The sequence below is a fragment of the Notechis scutatus genome, chromosome 2 (genome assembly GCF_049901735.1).
Source record: "Notechis scutatus isolate UNSWTSFEM ecotype Mainland chromosome 2, rNotScu1.2, whole genome shotgun sequence".
NCBI lineage: Eukaryota > Metazoa > Chordata > Lepidosauria > Squamata > Elapidae > Notechis > Notechis scutatus.
In genome coordinates, this window is record NC_142010.1 from 5,173,818 (window position 1) to 5,188,925 (window position 15,108).

Below are 15,108 nucleotides of genomic sequence, written 5' to 3' on the forward strand. Positions count from 1 at the left end.
TTAGTCTCAGAAGTCTCAATGAATTTCTGTTTTCCTTCTGTTGGAGAGTATTGCCGTTCTTTCTAATTGACTGCTATTTTTGAATTTGATGTAAGCCTGATACTAAACTGTTTTTGACACTGGGCTTCGTTATTGTATTATCCCTGGACTGAAAACTGATTTAACCTGTGAATCATTTTGGACTGCTTTTTTTGAACTTTGCTTAAACCTTTATGGGAAGTAAAACCCTACATTTACTGTACAGTGTATCTGTGTGCTGTGTGTATATTATTCAACACTTCTCTCAATACGTCTCCCTGTATGCGCTCATTCTCCTAATGGGGAATTACCTCAACAGTCCCTTCCAACTCTGATTATCTGTTATCTCACCAGGCCCCAAATTAAATTACTGAGCAAAGAAAAAGGGTTTTATGCCCCTATGAGAAGCCACTTTTCCCCAGAGACCAAGGAAGCTCATTCCAGGTTCACAGGATCTTGTACAAAAACTTATTGAGATATGACAAGTCACTTAATGAATGCCTTGAAAGTTATGATGAATATGTAACATATTATATACAATGAGAGGTGGGCTGCTGGGGGTTTGCAGGGGTTCAGGGGAGCCCCAGCTAAGATTCTGTGCCATTCAGAGAACCCCCAAATCCCACACCTGGCTGGCCCCGCCCAGCCCACCTTGCCCCTCCCAGGAGTCTCCACGCAGCCAGTTTTGGGTGCAGGTAAGGGCAGGGTGCACGCGGAGGCTTGAGGAGTGAAAACAGCAGATGACCAAGAATCAAGCACAAGGGCATTAGCTTTTAAATATATTGATATATTTAAAAAAAATTTAAAGTAGTGCTTGTTTTGCATTGAAGTTCTTTGTTCAAACTCTGGGTTATCAGGCAATTTAGAAATGATCTTGGTAGTTGCTTTCACCTGGGATGGGTAAAACTGAATAGATCAGCAGGTCGATATCTGTAAGGGATGCTGCTTTGTGCCATGTGGCACTTCCCTGAATATATTTGGTCTCTGTAGAGGTTTTGGGAGAGGAGCTACATCCTAACATAGGAAAACTATTATTATTATTATTATTATTATTATTATTATTATTATTATTATTATTATTATTATTATTATATTTGAATGGCAAAAAGGAAAATTTTCTAGAGGGGCCTTCATAGGCCCACATCCATTTTTCACCTACCTAATTTTATCTTGGTCCTACGCTTTATATCTTTTGTAATTTTATTAATCAAATTTGTGATTAAAATACACCCATGCCATTGAATGTCAGGCAGCATGCATATATTTCCAAATAAGAATAAGAATGAGAATGAGAATAAGAATAAGAATAAGAATAGAATAAGAATAAGAATAAGAATAAGAATAGAATAGAATAGAATAGAATAGAATAGAATAGAATAGAATAGAATAGAATAGAATTCTTTATTGGCCGTGTGATTGGACACACAAGGAATTTGTCTTGGTGCAAATGCTCTCAGTATACATAAAAGAAAAGATACATTCGTCAAGAGTCAAGAATCATAAGGTACACTACTTAATAGTCATAGGGTACAATTTCTATATCCATCCATCCATCAATTCCATTTCTATCTTCAATAGAAATTAAAATAATTATATTTGGTGATATTTTATGTTTCAGTTGTATGGCTGCCCTTGTCATAACAGTGACTAGGTGGTGGGAAATTTAAATCAATAAAGCAAATAACAAATCTTAACAAGAAATGCTTACAAACCAGGCAGGACGTTGATATTTTGTTGTTTTGCTGTACTAAGTCTATATACAGGAGTTAGAATTCCCATTGCTGCCGAATGAGAAATATGCACTTTCATTCTTTTTCTCCTCAGTTCTATTAATTTTTTTTTCCTGGGGCTTCACTAAGTATTGGAATGAATGACCATCATGAAACCCTTTAGAAAAGTCTTCACGGAAGAAGCCTGTAGCAACTTCTCTTTGTGTTACCAGGAAAGCAAGACCACTGACATTGTAGTAAACATTACATTCAAACGTGAATTTGACAAGTCCTTGGAGAACTTGCTTTGGTATTGTTAGGAATAACATGGTTACCTAACGTAGTTTGGGTAAAATAATATATATAGACTATGATAGTGAATTTAAGTATGTGTCACTTTAATTGCAAAGCATGTAATTTTGGGTGCGGTTGTCAAATCGCCATAAGAGGGAGCAAGAGAACCTGATTGACTGCTGGCTTACTGGATTGCTTGCTGACTGATGGATTGATGGTGTGATAACTGCGTGTTCTTTGCTGTTGCTGAAGGAAGAAAAGAGGTTTTACTTCTTCATATCTCTACTGCGAAGAGATATATTACTGGACTGATATTAGTAAGTTTACTGACCTCTTTTTCGACACTGGACTTTGCAACTGATTAATCCCCGGACGGACTGAACTAGTGTATGATATATGGACTGTTTGACTATGCTATAAATCTTACTGGAATAAACTATTTAACTAGCACATTGTATCTGTTTTACTGAGTGTAAGCTACAAAAACGTTTGTCTCACATATTTGCCTGCCTGCCTGACTGCCGTGCAGGTTCTGCTAGGGTGTATATCCCTAACAGGTATGGCTCATACGAGTCTTGAGCAGCCAGGCATTGCTAAATACCAGCTGGTAGTAAGTACAGGTAGTTCTCGACTTATAATAGTTCATTTATTGACCATTCAAAGTTACAACGCTGCACTGAAAAAAGTTACATCGTTTTTCAGCTACGACCCCCCCATGATCATGTGACTGAAATTCAGATGCTTGGCAACTAGTTTCATATTTATAACGGTTGCAGTGTCCCAAAGGTCATGTGATCACCTTTTGTGACCTGCTCAGAAAAGTCAGCAGGGAAGGTCATTTAACAACCAGGTTACTTAATTTATTAAGCATGACGATTCACTTAACAACTGTGGTAAGAAAGGTCATAAAAGAGGGTACAACTCGCTTAACAACAGAAATTTTGGGCTCCATTTTGTTAGTAAGTTGAGCTGTAATGGATTTCTCAACAAGCTATCACGCTTTTCCAAAAACCAAACTTCCCCGCTTAACCTGTGTAAATGAGTCCTGTGGTGGGATTCACCTCTGGGCGGGGGGAAGAGTCTGCTTGCGGAGATGAGGTGGACCGGTTGCTTTCGTGGTGTGGAGACAATAACTGGGTCCTCAACACCAATAAGACCAGTGGTGGGATTAAATTTTTTCTACTAGCGGTTCTGTGGGCGTGGCAAGGGAAGGATATTATAAAATCTCCAGTCAGAGGTGGCATTTGCCGTTTCTCCGAAATACTCAAAATTTCCGCTACCGGTTCTCCAGAACTGGTCAGAACCTGCTGAATACCACCTCTGAATAAGACCAAGGAGCTTTATGGTGGATTATAGAAGGAACAGATCAGACATCCAGCCCTTGCTTATCAATGGAGACCGAGTGGAGCAAGTGGCCAGTTTTAAGCTTCTGGGTGTTACCCTAAAAGAGGACTTGACCTGGGATGCCCACATTGCAGCTCTGGTCAAAAGGGCCCAGCAGAGTTTATACTACCTGAGGCTTCTCAGAAAACAACAACTGAATGAGAAACTGCTGGTGACCTTCTACCGCTGCACCATAGAGAGCATTTTAACATACTGCACCTCTGTATGGTTTGCACAGTGGCAGATAGGAAAGCACTCCAGAGGGTTAACATCATTGCCCAGAGGATCATTGGTTGCCCTCTCCCCTCTTTGGAAGAGCTTCATAGCTCCAGCTGCCTTAAGAAAGTTCAAAACATTCTCAAAGATCCATCTCATCCTGGAAACCCTTTTTTTTTTTAAACTATTGCCATCTGGCAGACGGTGCAGGATAATAAAAACAAGGACAAATAGGCTGAAAAACAGCTTCTATCCCAGGGCAGTAGCTCTTTTGAATTCTGCTGTATAGTGCAATATTAATGCAATATCAGGGGTTTTCAATTCAATATATAGAATGTGAAGGATATGTGTTTGTGTTTATTTTCATAGCCATAACGTACACCGAAGATGGTATTTAATTTCGTTGTATGAGGTGCAATGACAGATAACAGATAATCAGAGTTGGAAGGGACCTTGTAGGTCATCTAGTCCAACCCTCCGCCCAAGCGGGAGACCCTACACTATTTCTGACAAATGGCAGTCCAATCTCTTCTTGAAAGTCTCAAGTGATGGCACTCCCACAACTTCTGAAGGCAAAGCTGTTCCATTGGTTGATTGTTCTCACTGTCAGAAAGTTTCTCCTTATTTCCAGGTTAAATCTCTCCTTGTTCAGTTTCCATCCATTATTCCTTATCTGGCCTACAGGCGCTTTAGAAAACAGCTTGACCCCTTCCTCTCTGTGGCAGCCTTTCAGATATTGGAAGACCGCTATCGTGTCTCCCCTGGTCCTTCTCTTCACTAGACCAGCCATGCCCAGTTTCTGCAACCGTTCGTTGTATGTTTTAGCCCCCAGTCCCCTAATCATCCTGGTTGCTCTTCTCTGTACTTTTTTCTAGAGTCTCAACATCTTTTTTATAATGTGGTGATCAAAACTGGATGCAGTACTCTAGGTGTGCTCTTACTAAGGCTTTATAGACTGGTATTAGTACTCCCCTTGACAATAAAGTAAAGTAAACAAATGCAACCTGAGCTCCGCCTCTTAAGGCGTCCAGGACTCCCCCTCGCGGATGGGCTGCAGCCCCATCTGGAAGGGAGGCGGGCAAAGAGGAGCGCCGGGGGTGCGAGAAGAGGGGGCGGCTCTTAGGGCGGAGGGTCGCTGCCTGGAAGGCAAGTAGGCAGGCAGGCGCGGGGCTTCCTAGGAAAGAAGGTAGGTTCCCCCTTTTGTTTTGCCTTCCGCCTCCTCGTGCATGGCAGCCCAGAAGTTGCTCCCTTTGCAGGTGCAGTTCAAGAGGCACTTTTGCCATTGTTTTGAGGTGGGGGGGAAATCCCTCCTGGATCTGGGATTTCGACCTTTTATTCCGTGTACCTGATTACTTTGACCCGGTGGTGGAGTTTGAATGAGGCAGCCGGAACTTCTCGCGGTTACTTTGGCGCTGCCGGTTTTTAGCTAGCTTAAGTTTTCGGAGTTGCATTCGGTGCAACCTAATAAGATAACCACAGCGTGGTGGAGGCCTCCGAAAATAATTATATCAAGGATGCTATCCCTTATCAAATGTAACAATTTGCTAGGCTTTTACTTAATAGTTGTTTTTTAAAAAAATATTTGTCTCTTGAGGATCGGACTGTTGGGCGGAATTTTCCGTCAGAGGATGATATACGTACAGGTAGCCTCTTTGTAGCGACCATTCTGGAAAAAGAAATATATTATTCAAAGTGTAAGGGCTGTCTCATCCAGAGAAATCTGGTCAGCTCTCAGAAGGTTATCCACAATAAAAAAGCAAGTTACAAACCAAAATGCAAACGTTTTAAAACATTTTTTGCTACATGCTTCAACACCTCATGTTGTTGTTATTATTGTTGTTGTTGTTATTATTATTATTAGAATCTCTCATCTGAGCAATTCTGCACCTCTTAAGTAAAAAAATAATTAAAAAAAAAACAAGTTAAAAAGTAACAAATACATAGAAACTATGCACAATCCATTTAAAAATTAAAAACATCACAATCAGCATCCTCAATGCAAGCCCTTTAAACGCCACTGCCCACAAACCACCTGGCAGGGTGGTGGCAGAGCCAAGGTTTCAGGGCCTTCCTAAACGCAGAGAGTCAACTGAAGGTTTAGGAGGGATAATGCCTGGAGCAGCAACCATTCAAAATGGTGCATTATATCACAACGATTTTTGAATGAAGGCCACTGCTACCTTAATGCATTAAAAATCCAGGATCAATTATTTCTGTGAAATTGAAATTTCCAGGATCAGGTTTATTCACAAAATTATGGCGATAACAGTGTCGTTTTCCCACCCACCCACCCCCAGTCATGCGACATGATAGCAGTATTTGAGGGGCTGCCACAAAGAAGAGGGGGTCAAATTATTCTACAAAGCACCAGAGGGCAGGAAAAGAAACAATGGATGGAAACTAATCAAGGAGAGAAACAACCTGGAATTAAAGAGAAACTTTCTAACAGCGAGGACAACTAACCAGTGGAACAAACAGCTTGCCTTCAGAAATCATGGGCACTCCATCACTGGAGGTTTTTAAGAAGAGACTAGATAGTCACTTATCTGGAATGGTATAGGTCCGGGGTGATGAACCTATGGCACACGTGACGGAAGTGGCATGCAGAGCCATTATTGCCGGCATGTGAGCACTCGCCCAGAAAAGGTCTGCCCATGCGCGCTGCCCGCCCGCCAGCTGATTGTCCGGTATCTGGCGCGCATGTGTTCTATTCCTATTCTCTCTGCCAGTTTTCCCACAACCAAAGTCAGTGGGGAAGCTGGTAGGAAGTCAGAAGTCCCTCCCTGTCTCACTGCTTTTTTGGCCTGCCTGTGCTCATTCGGTTTATTTCTTTGGGTAAGTGAATATTGACTTATTTTTATTTGCTTACAAGTAGTCCTCAACTTACCACAGTTCGTTCGGTGACCTTTCAAAGTTACAATGGCACTGAAAAAAAGTGACTTGTGACTGCTTTTCACACTTATGACCATTGCAGCATCCTCATGGTCCGATCAAAATCCAGACGCTTGGCAACCGACGCATATTTATGACGTCTGCAGCGTCCTGGGGTCATGTGATCACTTTTGACAAGCAAATTCACTTAGCAACTGTGGCACGAAATGTTGTAAAAAATGAGGCAAAGTTCACTTAAGAACTGTCTTGCTTAGCAGTAGAAGTTTGGGGCTCAGTTCTGGTTGTAAATTGAGGACTACCTGCACATTTTTTTTTCTCTATTTTATAACATATAAATCTCCTTAGGTGATGACAGCCGCATCCAGCTTTGGGATAAAAAAAAAATATTGTCCGCCATATTATGCCGCGTGGAAAGAGAAGACGAAAGTCATGGTCAAGAGATGGCTACAGATGTCGTCACGCAGCAAGGAGGAGGCGAGAACAAGAATCGGAGGAGGCTAGGGCTGCTCGACTCCTGGATCAGAGACTCAGGACAAAGAAAAACAGAGAAAAGGAGACGGAGGAGGAGAGGCGCGCACGCCGCCAGAATGACAAGGAAAGACAGAGAAGGAAGAGAAAGAAAGAGACAGAGGAAGAGAGAGATGCCCGCCTCCAGGATCAGAGAGAAAGAACAAAGAGAAGAAGGTACGAAGAAACAGAGGAGGAAAGGGCTGCCCGTCTCCAGAAAGACAGAGAAAGGCACAGAATGAGGAGACAAGCCCAGACGAAGACGAAACAGGAGGATCCACTTGAGAATACGTGGCAAAGGGAAATTAGCGCGAGAGTTGCAGAACCCGACGCCTGCCTTCGACTACAAGGCCTCCACAGAGTAAGAGCAAAGCAAAATGGACAACTCATATGGTGTAATGTTTCTGCCGAGGTTGGTGCAATGATTAAAGTCTGCCCTGGCTAACCACCTTTCTTTCAAAGGATGACCCCAATGAGTCACAGGGCTGTCTGGTTTATTCCGTCACTCAAATATGTCCGTTTGCTGGAGTTTAATAGGTTTGTCTGAAATATTTGACTTCGGGTGAGTGAGAGTGTTGGGCAGCTTTTTTTTCATCAGAGGATGATATATAGGTAGACCTCGCTTACCCACTGGCCTCATGCAGCGACTAATAACTTGGTGGCCAAAGCTTGCATTTATAGCCTTTCCCCCCATCCCTCAGTCACATCATTGTGATGATGACAACGATGATAATTGCATGATTTGTAGGTCCCTTATCTAAGAAACCGGGCAGCTCAGACCAGGTAAAACAAAAGTTAAAAACCTGTTTGAAAACATGGAAACAGTCCATAATCAATTAAACAAAAACAAAAACAAAAAAATCACATTCAGAAACAATTCACCCTACAGTAGGTCAATATAGCCCCTTTAAGAGCTCTTCGCTATTGCCAGATCGAGACCTGAATGGGAAGCCATGTCTTCCGGGCCTTCTAAAGGCCGATTGGAGTCCATGGCAGGTCCTGGAAGATAATGCAACAACCATGAAAAATTATGACAGTGACAAAAAACTGGCTTTGCAACTTAATTCTCACATGAGCGGCACAGTGCAGTGGTGGGATTCAACATTTTTTGCTACCGGTTCTGTGGACGTGGTTTGGTGGGCATGGTGTGGCTTGCTGGGCGTGGCTTGGTGGGCATGGCAGGGGAAGGATACTGTAAAATCCCAATTCCCTCTCCACCCCACTAACCTGCTTTCCAGCTCCGTTCTCCTGTGCAGGGCAACAAAAGGAAACCCATCCGATCAGCTGGGACTCAGGAGGCAGAGAATAGATGGGGATGGGGCCAGTCAGAGGTGGTATTTGCCGGTTCTCCAAACTACTCAACATTTCCGCTACCGGTTCTCCAGAACCTGTCAGAACTGGCTGAATACCACCTCTGCCACAGTGTTCTGTGGCCACATAATCACCATTTGTCCTCTTCCCAACCAGCTTGTGACAAGCAGTCAATGGAGAATCTGACAATAAAATTGTAAGTTGTGGGCATGTGATATTCTGTTTAGCATCCATGCCACTTCGGTTAATGATTGAAGGGGAAATGATATCTAACATGATCATATGATTTTTTCACTTAGTGTTTAGTACTTAGCAACATTTTCCAGTCCCCATTGTGGTTGCTAAGTGAGTACTTACTTGTATATCTATCTCCACAGAAAATAATTTAACTTACTTGTTCACTTCCAACTGCCATCTAAAATAAGAGTGGGGCAGAATGACCAGGCCCTAAACTGAATCACTAATCAAATAAAGAGTTTTTTAAATACCCCTTGGAAAGACCAGAATTTCCCAGAGACAAGGGAGCTCATTCCAGGCTCGGAGGACCTTGTACGTAAAGGCCCCAAACCTACAGGCTAAAACCCCCTAGCAAGTGGGGCTCTGAGGATTGTGGGGAGACGGAAAGACCGAGGGACATCAAAAGGGGACTGGGAGGCTCAAAGAACCTGAAGCTTCAATGGAGCTCAGGCTCTAATTTATTTATTTTTATTCTAGTTATATTAAGGAGCTACCAAGCATCATCTAAGAATCTTTAACAGCAGCAAATGGTCTTAATTGTAAGAAAAAGAATATTTTTCAAATCATAAAGAGGGATACTACAAACACAGAAAAAGGGTCCTTCTATGTTGCTATTTACTACTACTTATTTTTCCTTTCTGTGTAGCTGCGAGGAGGCCCAACTATGGAGGAAGAGAAGGGTGTCGTGGTATGCAAAGAAAAAGAGGGAACTGAGAATGGGGGAAGAGACCCTTTCATTGTCCAAGTCAGGACCATCAGGGGCTTTTTGACCAAGGGTGGCCCATCCCACATTAAGATGGAGTCAGAGGACGAAATACACCAGTGCTGGGATTCTCAAAGGCAGGAACTCTTGAAAAGAACAGCTGGGTTTCCCGCAGCACCATCTCTTTTGGAAGAAGATACGAAAGGTTTCCTGGCCTCCTTGGGAAGAGTCAAGGAGGATCTGCAGGAGGGCAGCTCTGGGAAGACCAGAGGGAAGGTTGTACCCCAAAGAGATCCGAACATCAATAGAAAAGTTCGGACGGGTAGGAAAAAGCTGGATTTCTGCATGAAAGTCAAGGCTGAAGAGACTTTGGAGGAAGTTGATCTGGAGAGCCAGAGGCTCCTGCACCTTAGGCAGTTCATCCCACAGGATGCCGAAGAGGTATTCAGTCCCCAAAAGCTTTAAAAAAAGGAGAAAATTGGGCGGGTGGGGGAGATGGTAAGGATTTATTATAAAGATACTTTTTCATTATTGTCATAACTGTGAATGGTTGCTAAATGGGGACTAGAGTCACCGTTTCACTGACCTTATTGCCAGCCCCAATGATGGTCTATCTTTACTCTTTCATTTCAAGTAATATTACAATACTACTCTGCCTAGTTTTGTACTTATATAAAAACAACTAATCCTCGGATTACGAAGGTGTTTGGAACTGGAATTTCTCTTTTTTCCCCTTTGTTCAGTGCCGTTGCAACTTTGAATAATTGCATGTGAGGACTGCAGTACTTTGTAAACCAAATTGCATGTGAGGACTGCAATACTTTGTAAACCAAATTTTCATACAATGCGTTTCTATTCAATCCATTTTCCCCCTATTTACGCTACTTGCAAATACTGGAGCCAACCCCACATGATATTAAACCAGGGGTCCTCAATCTTGGCAACTTTTAAGACTTGTGGACTTCAACTTCTGGGAGTCGAAGTGCACATGTCTTAAAGTTGCCAAGTTTGGAGACCTCTGTATTAAACCAAGGCTTTAAAATATTTACTATGTTATAAATTCTAAGAATGATATCCAAAGATTTAAAAAGTAATAAAGGATTACAATGGGAAATATATATTAGAATTAACGTCTTTGCAATAGAATGTACAAAATGTTGTTAAAAACACCTACTTCAGAGAGGATAACAAAAATTGAGTCTGGAAGGCTGAAGTTGCAAGCACATTCACAGTCACATCTAAACTGCTATGATATTCATCTACTGATCATTTCACTTAATGATCTGATCCTTGGAACAGAACAAGGATTGGTTGCAATCAGCCAACCCAAAAAGGCTTGTAGGAGGCAGTTGCACAGGATTTGCTCCGAGTGATTACTAGAGCCAGGAGACATTTGATATTTTTAATAGAATGTTTATTAAAACTTTTAGTTTAGAAGAAAAAATCGGATAGAAAGTGAGGAAGGGGGAAAGAAATAGAAGAGAAAGTGTGATAAATAGGAGGGGAAATTCAAGAAAAATGGAAAGAAAAATGATACAAAGAAAGTGGCTTCGGATATTTTTCACAGCAGTCCACAATTGTCACCAGTGCACAATTGTAATTCAGATCCTGACTTACTTTGCTCCATACAAATGGATAAACATCCATTTCAGATAGCTAAAGTGGAAAAAACATTGACAACTGTCCCAAAGGCGCTTTTTCAAGAGGCAACTGGACTTTTGTTAGTCTTTGAAAATGTTTTGCTTCTCATCCAAGAAGCTTCAGCTGAAGAAGCTTCTTGGATGAGAAGCGAAACGTCTTCAAAGGATAACAAAAAGGTCCAGTAGCCTCTTGAAAAAGCACCTTTCGACAACCATGACCTGGATATCTAAGAAGTTCCATAATAGACATTGACAACGATATTTTGAGACCTTTCAGTTCTGATTGTTTTAGAATTGTATAAAGCCCATTTTTCTAACCAACATTTCTGGTGGAGTAGAGAAGAACCTTTTGGTTCCATCTCCCTCAACTGGTTTGAGCATTACTCATCTTGGAGGGCATGGAAAGCATGCCTGGTGGGCACCTTCTTCAGGACTTCTTTGAGTTGAATCAAAGTTGCTTTTCCTTTTTCAGATGCCTCGAAACCTAGAGGGTACGAAGCTAAAACCTCCCAAATTCGAGGAAGAGGCCTTTGAGATTGTGAAGGTAAAGGTTCCTTGGAGATAAATCAAGAGAATGATGGGGAGGCCAACTGACCAGGTAAGGATTCAGAATGTCAATCCTTACAAACGTTCATGGGGTGCTTTGAGCCAAAAGAGTTCTTACTATTTAAAACCCAGGGAAGTGCCAGCATCTTGCAGAACAAGTTGGTTGCTCAGTCCTTCACATCTGAGGATCCATCAAGCCAAACGCCATTTTCTGGAGAGGAAGAAGGTCCCAGTTTCCATCATAGAATTGTTGATTCCTGGAAAGTTTGGTTGAAAGGATCAGATTGCAGAAGATGGGGAAAAAAAACACTGACTGCTAGAAAATCTAGTGACCTGCTGCCAGTTGAGCGTATAATATTGAACTAGCTGCCCCCCCCCTATGTTTCCAACTTCTGTCAGGTGGACCCATAACTTGATGGATTGATTATGTGCCATCAACTCAATATTAACTATTAGCGGCCAGATAGATTTTCTCTTTGACAAGATCTGTAACCTTTTGGCACAGGTAATGTAGTCTTACATTAGAAAGAGGCCAGGAAATCTAAACCCTTGCTTTGGGTGGGAATCCAAATTCAGCCACCCCCAGAGAGCTACCCTAATTTCCGCTTGACCATAATGAAGGGAAGCCGCCCACCCTTCGGGCCCATTGATTTATCTGTCCTATTGCACAGATTGATCAGGAATGAAGGATTCTGGGAACTGAAATGTGGCCATCTAGAGAAATTGAACGTAGTTCTAAAGTGATGTGATGGATCAAATGGTATTTAAAAGGTTAGTGAGTGAGCCCATTAGTTGTGTTTAATTAAAAAAAAAATGTTTTAAGGAAATCAGTGTCTTACTGATATGTGAACTATTCTCTTGTTACTTTAAAAGAGTAGTAATATTAAGAGCAATATTCTTAATCATGAGATCCTCCCAAGCTGGGGGTGTTCAGAAAACCACCAAATGAGAATGCTTGAATGTGGGTGTCAGGTGAGGCTCCATTCAAAATCCAAGAAAGAAAACCTTAGACTCCATTGTTTTAGAGAAAAGGACTTTTACTGAAAATTGATAGGGTAGCATCAGATCTGAGGCAAATAGGCGCAAAAATCACCTAGAGAAAGTTATGCCAATGTTCCCATCCCCAGTAATTCAAAATGGCCGTCCAGTCTGAGGTGTGCGTAACGTCATGTGGGGCATCTTCAGGTGGTGTTTCAGACATCTGGCTCGCCATGGTGCTTGACCTTGACCATGGATAGATAGATAAGAAGCTGCAGCTGCATAGTAAGCAAGTAAGCATAGTCAAGAAAAATTTCCCAAGTTTTACAGTTCACCCTCTCAAGCCTCCAGCACTCTTCCCCGCCTCCCCACATAGTCCAATTACTCTCCCCCCTTTCTATGGCAGCCAGAAAGACAAGCAGAAGAAGGATTCTTGAAGGATGACAGAGGATTTCTAGGGTCAAACAGAAGGGGAAGATGAGGTAGTCTTTTAGAGACAAGGTCAATTGGAAGAGGAAAGAGGAGACCAAGCAACACTAGAATTCGTTGCAAAAGTTGTTACGATGGGAATTCATTGTTGGAAGGTAGCATGACATAAATGCTTTTCTGTTTGTCTCAGAATATGCCATTTGACAGATGCACAAGAAGACCTTCCAAGTGGGAAGATCTGAAAAAGCGAATGAATTCCACTGAAAGGAGTCAATAAAATATTTTTCCTCATGTTCTGGAATTAAAGGTAAAGCCATAAATCCAACAGGGGCTCACAGGCACTCAGGAAATAAAAACAATGAATCTTTCCTGCCTGAAGAAGGCGACCAGAACTCAAACGAAGTGAATTTCAGTGTGGGGGGGAAAAAGTCAGAATTGAGACAGAGATGTATGCAACCATCAATATTCTGGATATTCAACGAGGGAACATTCCCTCAAGAAAAAGAAATATATAACTGCTCAGAAACATGGGATGTTTTGTTTGGAAAAACAAACCTCATGAAGAACAAGCGGATGCATATAGCAGAGAAGCCATATAAAAGCAGCAAAGGTTTCAATGCAAAATGTGTGAGTAACCTTGTTATTAAATGAATCTGGCCTCCCCATTGGCTTTGCTTGTCAGGAAGTCACAAAAGCTGATGATCACCTCAACCTGGGACACTGTAACCATCATAATAAGTACGAATCCGTTGCCAAGCACCTGAATTTTGATCGTATGACCAAGGGGATGCTGCAACAGTCATAAGTGTGAAAAATGGTCATAAATCATTTTTTTCCCAGTGCCGTTATAACTTTGAATGGTCACTAAATGAACTGTTGTAAATTGAGGGCTAGTTGAGATGGGCACAAGTGAATAGATCAGTAGATCGATATCTGTAAGGGATGTTGTTCTGCGATAGGAGCCACAACCTTCCTGAATACATTTATGGATCATTCCTGAATATATTTGTCCTCTGTAGAGGATTTGGGAGAGGCACTGCAGCCTTACAGCAAACTTATTCAGTAGGAAATATGGGTCGCCAAAAGGGATATTTTTTTCCATAGGCAGTTAAGCTCTGATGATGTAGTGGTTAGCATGCCGTATTGCAGGCTAACTCTGCCCACAGTCTGGAGTTTGATCCTGACTGGCTCAAGGTTGACTCAGCCTTCCATCCCTTCTGAGGTTGGTAAAATGAGGATCCAGTTTCCCTATATAAGGGAGAAATATGCTGACATTGTAAACTGGTCAGAGTGTACTGAAAAACGCTATGGGGCAGTATATAAGTCAAAAGTGCTGTTGCTATAGGCCAGAGGTCGCCAAACTTGGCAACTTTAAGACTTGTGGACTTCAATTCCCAGAATTCTCCAGGCAGCGTCGCTGGCTGAGGAATTCTGAGAGTTGAAGTCCACAAGTCTTAAAGTTGCCAAGTTTGGGGACCCTGCTATAGGCCCACACCCATTCCTCTTCTTTGCCACTTTATCAAGGATTGCTCCTACACGTTATCTATCTCTCCTGTGATTAGATGAGACTGCCCAGGTGTGACTTTTTTGACTACACCCTGTTTTCCATGAAAATAGTTAGCAGTCCTAATATGCTTCAAAGTTTCTAAAATGGAACTAAGGGTTTGTTCTAAGAGCAAAACTTGTTAAACTTGTAAAAAATGTTGGAAACAGCTCTAAAACCACGATGTAGTGCTGGAAATATTGTATATTTTACTATTTTGCTGCACTGAGCTTGTAGGAAAAAGAATGTACATTGTAGAAATAAAATTATCGTTACCACTGCTGTTCAAGAAATGCACACTCTCATTCTCTTCCCCCCCCCAGACCCGTTCATTTTTCTCCCTTGAAAAATCCTCCAGATCCCCCTTTCAGCCTCAATCGGCAAATTCTCCTCAGATGAAAAACTCAAGCTGATTTGGGCTGGATTGAGAAGCTAACCATAGTGACTTGGCTTAGAATTGGGATGGGAGACTGTTGAGGTAATTCCCCGTTAGGAGAATGAGCGCGCACAGGGAGACGTAGTGAGAGTAGTGAAGAATAACACACAACTAGCACACAGATACACTGTATAGTAAAATGTAGGTTTCTACTTCCAGTAAACGGTTAAGCAAAGTTCAACAAAACAGTCCAAGTCATTCACGGTTGTAGCAGTCATTTTTGTAGTCCAGGGATAATCCAAATATCAAAGTCCAGTATCAAAAAC

General features: G+C 41.9%; 1 long non-coding RNA gene across 2 annotated transcripts; it reads left to right on the plus strand.

Moving 5' to 3' along the window:
- The first annotated feature begins 4,681 nt into the window (after nucleotides 1–4,681).
- Nucleotides 4,682–14,791, plus strand: LOC113425268 (uncharacterized). Of its 2 annotated transcripts, none has more exons than XR_015747105.1 (3): nucleotides 4,682–4,806; nucleotides 11,383–11,508; nucleotides 13,054–14,791. It is a non-coding gene; the product is annotated as an uncharacterized LOC113425268 (long non-coding RNA). The 2 variants fall into 2 exon arrangements; XR_015747106.1 differs by lacking the exon at nucleotides 4,682–4,806 and adding an exon at nucleotides 6,384–6,455.
- The last annotated feature ends 317 nt before the right edge of the window (nucleotides 14,792–15,108 follow it).